The 12,908-nt window shown below is 39.9% G+C and overlaps 1 long non-coding RNA gene across 1 annotated transcript in view; it reads left to right on the top strand.

Moving 5' to 3' along the window:
- Nucleotides 1-10,005: 10,005 nt before the first annotated feature.
- LOC132658735 (uncharacterized) overlaps nucleotides 10,006-12,908 on the top strand; it is a 41,996-nt gene continuing 39,093 nt past the window's right edge. The window contains exons 1-2 of the long non-coding RNA XR_009598729.1: nucleotides 10,006-10,220; nucleotides 12,369-12,498. This is a non-coding gene — a long non-coding RNA (uncharacterized LOC132658735). The remainder of the gene's footprint in view (nucleotides 10,221-12,368; nucleotides 12,499-12,908) is intronic.

Below are 12,908 nucleotides of genomic sequence, written 5' to 3'. Positions count from 1 at the left end.
TGATTTCTGCAACAACAGAATGGAAGACTTGGATTTCAAGGCTGTATATTGTCACCAGTTTACACCAATTCATCTAATGTCACTGTTAGATATCACTAGAAACATTATATTTATCTTAAGGGCTAATCAGTTTGAATGTTTAATTATTCTGTATTTGCCAATGAGGGCTTCAAGGTGGCTCAGTGGTAAAGAATCCACATGCAATACAGCTGACTCAAGAAATGCAGGTTTGACTCCTGGGTCAGGAAGGTCCCCTGGAGAAGGAAATGGCAACCCACTACAATATTCTTGCCTAGGAAATCCCATGGATGGAGGAACCTGGTGGCCTACAGTCCATGGGGTAGCAAAAGAGATGGACATGACTTAGCAACTAAACAACATTTACCAATGAAGACTGATTAATTTAATGTGCTGTAAGGAACTTAATATTACCAAATGTAATCATAAATGTGATGGTAGGATGTGGTACTATGCTGTTCAGTTGCTCAGTCCTGTCTGACTCTTTGCAACCCCATGGACTGTAGCACACCAGACTTCCCTGTCCTTCACCATCTCCCAGACTCCACTCAAACTCCTATTCATTGAGTCAGTGATGCCATCCAACCATCTCATCCTCTGTCATTCCCTTCTCCTTCTGCTTTCAGTCTTTCCCAGCACTGGGGTCTTTTCCAATGAATCAGCTCTTCCCATCAAATAGCCAACGTACTGGAACTTCAGCTTCAGCATCAGTCCTTCCAATGAATATTCCGGGTTGATTTCCTTTAGGATTGATTGATTTGATCTCCGTCCCTGCTGTCCAAGGGACTCTCAAGAGTCTTCTTCAGCATCACAGTTTGAAGGCATCAATTCTTCGGCATTTAGCCTTTTTTATTGTCCAGCTCTCACATTCATACATGACTACTGGAAAAACCATTGCTTTGACTATACAGACCTCTGTAGGCAACAAAATGTCTCTGCTTTTTAATACACTGTCTAGGTCGGTCATAGTTTTTCTTCCAAGGAGCAAGTGTCTTTTAATTTCAAGGCTGCAGTCACCATTCACAGTGATTTTAGAGCCCAAGAAAATAAAATCTGTTACTGTTTCCATTGTTTCCCCATCTATTTGCCATGAAGTAATGGGACCAGATGCCATGATCTTAGTTTTTTTAATGTTAAGTTTTAAGCTAGCTTTTTCACTCTCCTCTTTCACCTTCATCAAGAGGCTTTTTAGTTCCCCTTCGCTTTCTGCCATTGGGGTGGTGTCATCTGCATATCTGAGGTTGTTGATATTTCTCCCGGCAATCTTGATCCCAGTTTGTGTTTCATCCAGCCTGGCATTTCACATGATGTACTCTGCATACAAGTTAAATAAGCAGAGAGATAATATACAGCCTTGACGTCCTCCTTTCCCAATTTGGAACCGGTCCATTGTTCCATGTCCAGTTCTAAATGTTGCTCCTTGACCTACATATGTGTTTCACAGGAGGTAGGTAAGGTAGTCGGGTATTCCCATCTCTTGAAGAATTTTCCACAGTTTGTTGTGATCTCCACAGTGAAGGCTTTAGCATAGTCAATGAAGCAGAAGTAGATGTTTTTCTGGAATTCTCTAGCTTTTTCTATGATCCAGTGGATGTTGGCAATTTGATCTCTGGTTCCTCTGCCTTTTCTAAATCCAGCTTGTACATCTGGAAGTTCTCAGTTCACATACTGTTTGAAGTCTAGCTTGAAAGATTTTGATCATTACTTTACTAGCATGTGAAGTGAATGCAATTGTGCATTAGTTTGAATATTTTTTGGCATTGCCCTTCTTTGGAATGGGAATGAAAACTGACCTTTTCCAGTCCTGTGACCACTGCTGAGTTTTCCAAATTGCTGGCATATTGAGTAGAGTACTTTAACAGCATCATCTTTTAGGATTTGAAATAGCTCAGCCGGATTTCCATCACCTCCACTAGCTTTGTTCATAGTGATGTTTCCTAAGGCCCACTTGACTTCGCATTCCAGGATGTCTGGCTCTAGGGGAGTGATCAACTATACTCCAATATAGAACATAAAATATTAGTTAATAATAATAATGTGTCAATAAATCAATATTCTATAACAAACTACATGGGAAAAGACTATCAAAAAGAACAAATATATGTATATGTGTAACTGAATCACTTAGCTGTACACCTGAAACAAACACATCATTGTAAATCAACTATACTGTCTTTTTGTGCATGCTCAGTCTTGTCTGACTCTTTGCAACCCCATGGACTGTAGCCCGTCAGGCTCAAATCAACTATACTCCAATATAAAACATAAAATATTAATTAATTAATGTGTCAATAAATTTCTCTGTTACAAAAGGCAGTTATAAAAGTCCACCTCAGGAGTTCCCTGGTGGTCTAGTGATTAGGATTCAGTGCTTTCACTCCCGTGGCCCAGGTTCAGTCCCTGGTTAGGTAACTGGGATCCTGCAAGCTGCGTGGCGGAAAAAAAAAAAAACCAACCCTACATGTGTATGGGATCATGGAAAACATTAGGGTAGTTCTAGAAGTTAAAAATAAACCAAAAACAACATAAAAAACACAACTTCCTACCAAAAGATTGCATTACTTTATCTCCTTGGTTCAATTTAAATGACTTTTTAAAAAAGTTCTTCAATGTTCTTTGGGATAGGGAAGTTAGTTACTGAATCTTCTAGTTTATTTTAATGGCTGTCACCAATGAAAATGTTAGCCTTACAAAGCCAACTGCAAGCTGAAATGCAAAAAGAAATGAGAATAAAACAATTTAGAGTGTTAAAAATAAAAATTATAACTAGCAATAGTATCATCCTCTTTCTTGGGCTTTTCATTTCCATTCTTTCAGGGACACAAGTATGAAAAATATTACAGGCTGTTAAAATCTTTTGGGATGATTGATTTTCTGAATTTAAGTGTTGTAACTCCTAGTGGGTACCCACTCTAAAGGAAATTGACAAAGTTTTAATTTTTCCACCAAAGTAATTATTTTTACATTTAATATGCCACACCAAGCTGAATTTTATTAGGGCTACAAAGCTGTACATTTCTGCTTTAAATATAAGTAATAGCAGATTTTTCCCCACAAAGTTTGCTATAAAACTTTCAGAATTTTCAAATAATTCACTGAAATAAAACTTCTATCCCATGAGAAAAATGCAGATATATATATATATATATATATATGAAAAATGCTTAATTTTACTAGTAATTAATCATTACATGAGAAAACTGGGCAAGTAGTAAATATATATGTAAAAAAAAGCCTGATTTTATGAGATATTTTAATTTTTTTTCTTTTTGCACCATTTTACCAACCTCTGTTTCTTCCAGCCTCTAGCCCCTGACAACCACTTGTCTACTGTTTCTATGAGTTTGACTTATTTTTAGATCCACATATGTGACACTGCAGTATTTGTGTATCCATGTCCTGCTTATTTCATTAGCATAGTGCTCTCAATATTCATCTGTTTAGTCACAAATAACATAATTTCTTCTTTCCCATGACTGAATACTATTCCATTGTGTATACATACCACATCTTCTTTATTCGTTCACTCGTCAGAAATGTAGGTTGTATCCACATCTTGGCTACTGTGAATAATGTGGCAATGAACATGGGAGTGTAGATATCTCTTTGATGACCTGTTTTCAGTTTCTTTGGATATACACCCAGGAGTAGGATTGCTGGATCAAATGGTAGTTCTATTTTTTATTTCTTTTTTAAAAAATATTTATTAAAAAAAAATTTATTTATTTGACTGTGTTGGGTCTTAGTTGTGGCCTAACAGATCTTTAGCTGCAGTATGTGGACTCTTAGTTGTGGTTGGTATTTGGGATCTAGTTCCTCAATCAGGGACTGATGCTGGGCCCCATACATTGGAAGCTCAGAGACTTAACCGCTGGGAATTCCCTATTTTAAATTTCATGAGGAACTGCCATATTGTTTTCCATAGTGGTTGCACCTATTTACATTCCCATTAACAGTGTATGAGGGTTCCCTTTTCTCCACATCCTCACAAGCACTTGTTCTCTTGGTGTTTTTTTTTTTTTTGGACAGCCATTCTAACAGATGCAAGGTGACATCTCATGGTGGTTTTGGTTTGCATTACCCTGATGATTAATGATGCTGAGCACCTTTCCATCTGCCTGTATGTCTTCTAAAAATGTACATTAAAATAATTCAAACATTCACCATCCAATAACTGTCAGCTAAGAGACTCTAGAGATAAACATAAGAAAGATACAGTCAAAATTAACAAATGGGACCTAATTAAACTTAAAAGCTTTTGCACAACGAAGGAAACTATAAGCAAGGTGAAAAGTCAGCCTTCAGAATGGGAGAAAATAATAGCAAATAAAGCAACTGACAAAAAATTAATCTCAAAAATATACAAACAACTCCTGCAGCTCAATTCCAGAAAAATAAGCGACCCAATCAAAAAATGGGCCAAAGAACTAAACAGACATTTCTCCAAAGAAGACATACAGATGGCTAACAAACACATGAAAAGATGCTCAACATCACTCATTATCAGAGAAATGTAAATCAAAACCACAATGAGGTACCATCTCATGACAGTCAGGATGGCTGCTATCAAAAAATCTACAAACAATAAATGCTGGAGAGGGTGAGGAGAGAAAGGAACCCTCTTACACTGTTGGTGGGAATGCAAACTAGTACAGCCACTATGGAGAACAGTCTGGAGATTCCTTAAAAAACTGCAAATGGAACTGCCATATGACCCAGCAATCCCACTACTGGGCATACACACCAAGGAAACCACAATTGAAAGAGGCACATGTACCCCAATGTTCATCACAGCACTGTTTATAATAGCCAGGACATGGAAGCAACCTAGATGTCCACCAGCAGATGAATGGATAAGAAAGCTGTGGTACATATACACAATGGAATATTACTCAGCTATTATTAAAAAGAATGCATTTGAATCAGTTCTAATGGGGTGGATGAAACTGGAGCCTATTATACAGAGTGAAGTAAGTCAGAAAGAATAACACCAATACAGTATATTAACGCATATATATGGAATTTAGAAAGATGATAATGATGACCCTGTATGCAAGACAGCAAAAGAGATGCAGATATAAAGAACAGACTTTTGGACTCTGTGGGAGAAGGCGAGGGTGGGATGATCTGAGAAAATAGCACTGAAACATGTATATTATCATATGTGAAATACAGCGCCAGCCCAGGTTTGATGGATGAGACAGGGTGCTCAGGGCTGGTGCACTGGGATGACCGTGAGGGATGGGATGGGGAGGGAGGTGGGAGGGAGGGTCAGGATGGGGAACACATGTGCACCCGTGGCAGATTCATGTGAATGTATGGCAAAACCCACTACAATATTGTAAAGTAATTAGCCTCCAATTAAAATTTTTTAAAAAAGAAAGATAGTCTCTATAAAATAGATAACCAACAAGGAGCTACTGTATAGCACAGGGAACTGTACTCAATACTTTGTACTAATCTATAAGAGTTATATATATTCTTTCTCAGATTCTTCACATTCAGAATATATATATATACATGTATATAAACGTACACATATATATAAACACACAGACACACATATACATATTAGTATAACTGAATCACCATGCTGTATATGTGAAACTAACCCAACATTATAAATCAACTATACCCCAATACAAAAAAAAAAAAAAAAAAAGGAAAGGAAAGAAAGATATAGTCTCCACATTTGAGTATCTTAAGAGTCTACAAAAAGGGAAACAGGTTCCAGAAGAAGGACTGTTCAGTTCTATTCGTGGGGTGGGCTTCTCTAAGACAGTACACCTTGTTGTCTTGAAAGATGTTAAAATGTCCACTGAACTTGCCAGACTCGATTACTGAGTTATTGATGCCAGCCTATGACTGTCTTTGAAATACTGCAAAAGGAAGAAATCAAGATCCTAACAAACACCTTTGTTTCTCATCACCAACTCCTGACTGTGAGCCTTCATTTTATATAATCCCTAGACTCCTTGTGGAGGAGGTCACAGTTCTTGAGGCATGAGCCTACAGTGTTCCCCTCTCCACTGGCTGAGAATTAAAGCCAACTTTCTGTTTCCTCCAAGCTCTGTCTCCATATTTTTTATTCAGCTAAGTGGGCAGAGAAAGCCAAGATTTTGGCCAGTAACACTATCTCCTGATTTTCCATCTTTTTAAAAAATTGGATCAAAGAGCAAGAATATCTTGCTCAATACATATGATCAACTTTTTTTTTTTTCGTTGTGCTGCATGGCCTGTGGGATCTCAGTTCCCTGCCCAGGGGAAATTCCAGGGCTAGATGTTTTCTTAAAGTAACTTTCTTCATATAATTCACACAATGGCTGCTTCTAAATTCTATATAGGAAAGTATCTGGAAGTAGTTATCTGTTTGAATCTGTGTTTGCACAGCAATTTACAAATACTAAGATGTCAGTTGTCCAAATCTAAGAATGGGTCAAGATTGCCAGGAGAAATATCAACAACCTCAGATATGCAGATGACACCACTCTAATGGCAGAGTGAAGGGTAACTAAAGAGCTTCCTGATGAAGGTGAAAGAGGAGAGTGAAAAAGCTGGCTTAAAACTCAACATTCAAAAAACTAAGATCATGGCATCCATCCCACCATTTCATGGCAAATAGGAGGGGAAAAAGTAGAAGCAATGGCAGATTTTATTTTCTCAGACTCCAAAATCACTGCAGACAGTGACTGCAGCCATGAAATTTAAAAATGCTTGCTCCTTGTAAGGAAAGCTATGACAAACCTAGACAGTGTATTAAAAAGCAGAGACATCACTTTGCTGACAAAGGTGTATGTAGTAAAAGCTATGCTTTTTCCAGTAGTCATGTACAGGTGTGAGAGTTGGACCATAAAGCTGAGCACTGAAGAACTGATGCTTTCGAATTGTAATGCTGAAGACTCTTGAGAGTCCCTTGGACTGCAAGGATATCAAACCAGTCAACCCTAAAGGAAATCAGCCCTGAATATTCATTGGAAGGTCTGATGGTGAAGCTGAAGCTCCTGTACTTTGGCCACCTGATGGAAAGAGTTGACTCATTGGAAAATACCCCGATGCTGGGAAAGATTGAAGGCAAAAGGAGAATAGGGCAGCAGAGGATGAGATGGTTAGATAGCATCACTGACTCAGTTCAGTCACTCAGTCGTGTCTGACTCTTCGTGACCCCATGAACCCCAGCACGCCAGGCCTCCCTGTCCATCACCAACTCCCAGATCTTACTCAAACTCATGCCCACTGAGTCAGTGATGCCATCCAACCATCTCATCCTCTGTCATCCCTCTCTCCTCCCACCTTCAATCTTTCCCAGCATTAGAGTCTTCTTCAGTGAGTCAACTCTTCGCATCAGGTGGCCAAAGTATTGGATTTTCAGCTTCAGCATCAGTCCTTCCAATGCATATTCAGGACTGATTTCCCTTAGGATGGACTGATTGGATCTCCTTGCAGTCCAAGGGACTCTCAAAAGTCTTCTCCAACACCACAGTTCAAAAGCATCAATTCTTTGATGCTCAGCTTTCTTTATAGTCCAACTCTCACATCCATACATGACCACTGGAAAAACCATAGCCTTGACTAGACAGACCTTTGTTGGCAGAGTAATGTCTCTGTTTTTTAATATGCTGTCTATGTTGGTCATAACTTTTCTTCCAAGGAAGAAGTGTCTTTTACTATCATGGCTGCAATCACCATCTGCAGTGATTTTGGAGCCCAAAAAAATAAAGCCTGCCACTGTTTCCACTGTTTATCCATCTATTTCCCATGAAGTGATGGGACCGGATGCCATGATCTTTGTTTTCTGAATGTTGAGCTTTAAGCCAACTTTTTCATTCTCCTCTTTCACTTTCATCAAAAGACTCTAGTTCTTCTTCACTTTCTGCCATGAGGGTGGTGTCATCTGCATATCTGAGGTTACTGATATTTCTCCCAGCAATCTTGATTCTAGCTTGTGCTTCATTGACTCAATGGACATAAATCTGAGTAAACTCCAGGAGATAGTAAAGGACAGGGAAGCCTGGCGTGCTGCAGTCTGTGGGGTCACAACGAGTGCACAGGACTTAGTGACTAAACAACAACAAAGAATTGTTCACATGAAGATTGCTGGCTGGAGGCCTAAACATCCCTCAAACTACTCCTTAGGATTATCAAGGAAAAATAAGAGCTGGACAGTAAAGAGATTAAAAAGAAGGAGGAAGAGAAGAAGAAAAAGAAAAAAGTAAAAAGATTTTATTCAAGGCTACTACAATAGAGAAAAGAGATCTCAGTATAGAATGAGGTTAATTCTGAATACAGCATGGGCAAGTGGGAATCTACAGCCAAGGAGCATTCTGGGAGCCAGTGGATAGAAAATGACTAAAAACAAACAGCAAGGGGGTTAGGGAAATTGTAGCTACACTCACCTAACAGGATTCTTTGCTGAAGACAAGTCTGGGTAATCAGGCATTACCTGAGGGACAGAAGAGGATGCAGAACCAGTCAGAGATCAAAGGGGACCAGATATGGAGGATGAGGAAAGTGAAGCGTTAGTCAATCAGTCGTGTCCAGCTCTTTGTGATCCCATGGACTGTAGCCACCAGGATCCTCTCTGTCCATGGAATTCTCCAGGCAAGAACACTGGAGTGGGTTACCATTCCCTTCTCTAGGGGATCTTCTCCACCCAGGGATTGATCCCCAGAGTCCCACATTGCAGGCAGATTCTTAAGAGTCTAAGCCATGAGGGAAGTCTGGAGGCTGTAGGGTTCTGGTTAAATTAATAAAGCAAGGTTTCTGCTAAACCTGGAAGTACACAGATGGGCCTAGGAGAGGTTCAGGAGCTTGACATCAGTTTGGTCAAGCAAAGAATCTTCACCACAATCAACAGAAATTCACATAATATTGTTCCAATTCAAAGATGATTATTCAGAGCCTTGGAGATTTTAAGTAACTTGCTCTAGAGTCTCATGGATACACAAATGTCAGAGACTGAAAACAAATATCTGGGCCCAGTGAATGGGATTCCTCAGTTCATAGAACAAAAATCAAAAGAAGTAGCAAGAAGGATACTACGTCATTAGTCATTACAGGAGCTTTCTTGTAAATCTCAAATATAACCACTTCTCACATCTCTACCACTGCCACCCTAGTCCAAACCACAGAGCAACTCAGCATAAAGACCACAGTGCCTTGACCTCACCCAAGCTCCTCCACAGTCCACGTTCCACATGTCTCCCAAATATTTTAGCAGTCTTCATGCTCCTTTGATTCATTTGGTAGACAAGAAAATAATTCTGGTCAGCCTCCTCTCATAACCCTTTAGTCCAGGTCCACTGCCCTCCCCCCCACCCCCCAGCACACAAGGGAAAGAAGAACAGAAAGTACCTGAGCTGACCTGTTTCCCTCCTGTAGACTCTGGGTCTTGCCCATACCTGGATGGGCAAGGCAGCCTGACATTGTCTCAATCACCTTAGATAGTCTCCTTCACTCTCCTTGTTCAATTCCCAGTCTGCCACTTGGAGGAGAAAAAAGCTTTCATTTCAGTTTTCATCCCATCTTGAGTATCTGCTATGGAAGAGGTGCCATGCTGTTTCCTAGGGACAGGATAGTGAACCAGACACATATGGTCCCAGTATTTTGGAGCTTACATTCTAAGCAGGGATACTGACAAACCAAGTCAATAAATAAATACAGAGAAAGTTCACCAGCCTGATAAGCTCTAGGAAGAACATGGGGTGTTAGATTAGAGAACAGTAGGGAGGGAGCCAACTTAGATTAGGTGGTTGGCAAAAGTCTCTCTGGGAAAATGACATTTAAGCTAAGACTGAAGGGAGGGTGAGGTTGGGGTGTAAAGAGGCAGAAAGGAACAATAAGTTCAAAGGCTCTGAGACTGAACAAACAACTGGCAAGTTCAGTAAACTGAAAAAGACCAGAATGTTCTTGCTGCACAGTGAACATGAAATTTCTTGAGAGATAATCAGGAGACCAATTAGATAAGGCCTTAGAGACAATGAGGTGGCTTCCCAGGTGGCTCAGACTGTAAAGAATCCGCCTGCAATGCAAGAGACGTGGATTCAATCCCTGGGTTGGGAAGATTCCCTGGAGAAGGGAATGGCAACCCACTCCAGTATTCTTGCCTGGAGAATTCCATGGACAGAGGAGCCTGGTGGGCTGCAATCCATGGGGCTGCAAAGAGTCAGACACGACTGGGTGACTAACACACTTTACAGACTATGGTAAGGAGTCTGGATTTTATTCCAGGTATTAATATAATGGGAAGGTACTGAAGAGTTAAGTAGGGAAGAGAAATGATCAAATATTTCTTAATATTTTGTGGGAAATGGATTTGAATGGTTAAGGGTAACAGTGGAAGACCAGGCTCTGGCTCTGGTCAGGTGAGAGATAATGCTGGCTGGGACTGGGCTGGTGGCAGTGAGGAAGGAAAGAACTAGAGAGATCTAAAAATATAATGTGGAGGAAGAATCAAATAAAATTGCTGTTTTAAAAAATCCACTTTTTTCAAATAGCAATAGACTCATTTATTTTGTTAATAAAAATTAAATTTTCTTAGATACAAATGGCAATATATATATATATATATATATATATATATATATATATATATATGTAAGAGTATTCTGGAGAAGGCAATGGCACCCCACTCCAGTACTCTTGCCTGGAAAATCCCATGGACAGAGGAGCCTGGTAGGCTGCAGTCCATGGGGTCGCTAGGAGTCGGACACAACTGAGTGACTTCACTTTCACCTTTCACTTTCATGCATTGGGGAAGGAAATGGCATTCCACTCCAGTGTTCTTGCCTGGAGAATCCCAGGGATGGGGGAGCCTGGTGGGCTGCCATCTCTGGGGCCACACAGAGTCGGACACTACTGAAGTGACTTAGCAGCAGCAGCAGCAAAGAGTATTCTAGGATTTTTAAAAAACAGAAAGAAACTCACAGACTTAGACAACGAACTTATGGTTGCAGGTGGGTAAGAGACCATTAGGGACCTTGGTATGGACATGTACACACTGCTATATTTAAAATGATAATCAATAAAGACCTACTGTATAGCACGTGGAACTCTGCTCAGTGTTATGTGGCAGTCTGAATGGGAGGGGAGTTTGGGGGAGAATGGACACATGTATATGTATGGCTGAGTCCCTTCACTGTTCATCTGAAACTGTCACAACATTGTTAACCAGCTCTACTCCAATATAAAATAAAGTTTTTTTTAAATAAAAAGAGTATTCTAGGACTTCCCTGGTGGTGCAGTGGATAAGAAACTGCCTGCCAGTGCAGGGGACATGGGTCTGATCCCTGATCAGGAAAGACATGCCTCATGCCACATGCCTCAGAGCAACTAAGTCCATGCAACACAACTACTGAGCCCTTGTTTTAGAGCCCTCAAGTCACAACTACTGAGCTTGTGTGTTGCTACTACTGAAGCCCACATGCCTCGAGTCTGTGCTCCACAACAAGTGAAGCCACAGCAATGAGAAGTCTGTGCACTGCAATGAAAAGTAGTCTCTGCTCACAGCAACTAGAGAAAGCCTGTGCAAAGAAACCAAAGTCCAGCATAGCCAAAAATAAAAAAGTGAGAGTATTCTAGACAGATAAAGAATCTGCCTGCAATGCAGGAGACACAGGAGACATGGGTTCGATCCCTGGGTCGGGAAGATCCCCTAGAGAAGGAAATGGCCACCCACTCCAGTATTCTTGCCTGCAAAACCCCACAGACAGAGGAGCCTGACGGGCAACAGTTCAAAGTGTCACAAAGTTGGACACGGCTGAGCAACTAAGCATGCACCTTCTAGAAAGAAAAGTCATATTTGCCATTTGTGATTTAAGTTTTTCTGAAGGTACTTAGATGAATTATTATATTTAAAAAACATTTGAACCTTTGTATGTATAAGTGCCACCAGATTTGGGAAAACATCATTTTAATTCACCTGAAATGGAAAAGAAAAAAGTTATATTCTGGCACTTAAAAGTGGATGGCTGTTGAGTCACAAATTATTTAAGCATTTAAAAACATTTTGAAAAAGAAATTGCTGATGGAGTAGATGGAGAAGGCAGAATCAAGAATGGTGCCAAAAGTTTCTAGTGCCAAAGTTTCTGGTTGGTATTGGCTGTTCCTTTAGTTTTTTTTTTTTTTAAATATAATCTGCTTTATTAACATATTGTTCATCATTTTCTAAAGTCTGAACATCAATAAAACAAGCTCTGATTTGTAGTGTTTATCAGTCTCCCTGGTGTAAATACACATCTCAAGATTTTTTATTTTTGTTTTGGATTTAGACCATTTTTAAAGCCTTTATTGAATTTCTTACAATATTGCTTCTATTTTATGCTTTTGGGTTTTTTTTTTTTTTTTTGCCACAGGTATGTGGAATCTTAGCTCTCTGACCAGGGATCGAACCTACACTCCCTATATTGGAAGGTGAAGTCTTAACCACTGGACCGCCAGGAAAGTTGGTATTGGCTTTGAATGAGATAAGGACAATTGAACAAGGTAAGAGGTAAAGTTGTACAAAGGGATTAAAAGTTCAGTTCTGGACATGTTAAGTTGGAGATGGGCTTAGTCGTCTTGACTCTGGATAAGGCAAACCCAAAATGGTCTTGATGAAAACAAATGTGTCTTAAACTGACACAACAAATTAATAACAAAGGGAAATGTGTGTAAGACTTTGCAAAAATTAAAGCATCCAGAACGGCTGTGTTTCTCAGAGATTTTATTTATCTAAAACTTGCAACTAATGACACTACGATGTAGGTACACGATTTTTGCTCTCTTATAGATGGGTAACAGAGAAGGCAATGGCCCCCCACTCCAGTACTCTTGCCTGGAAAATCCCATGGACAGAGGAGCCTGGTAGGCTGCAGTCCATGGGGTCGCTAAGTCGGACACGACTGAGCAACTTC

Source organism: Ovis aries, chromosome X (genome assembly GCF_016772045.2).
Source record: "Ovis aries strain OAR_USU_Benz2616 breed Rambouillet chromosome X, ARS-UI_Ramb_v3.0, whole genome shotgun sequence".
Lineage (NCBI taxonomy): Eukaryota > Metazoa > Chordata > Mammalia > Artiodactyla > Bovidae > Ovis > Ovis aries.
This window is presented reverse-complemented; position numbering and strand designations above follow the sequence as displayed.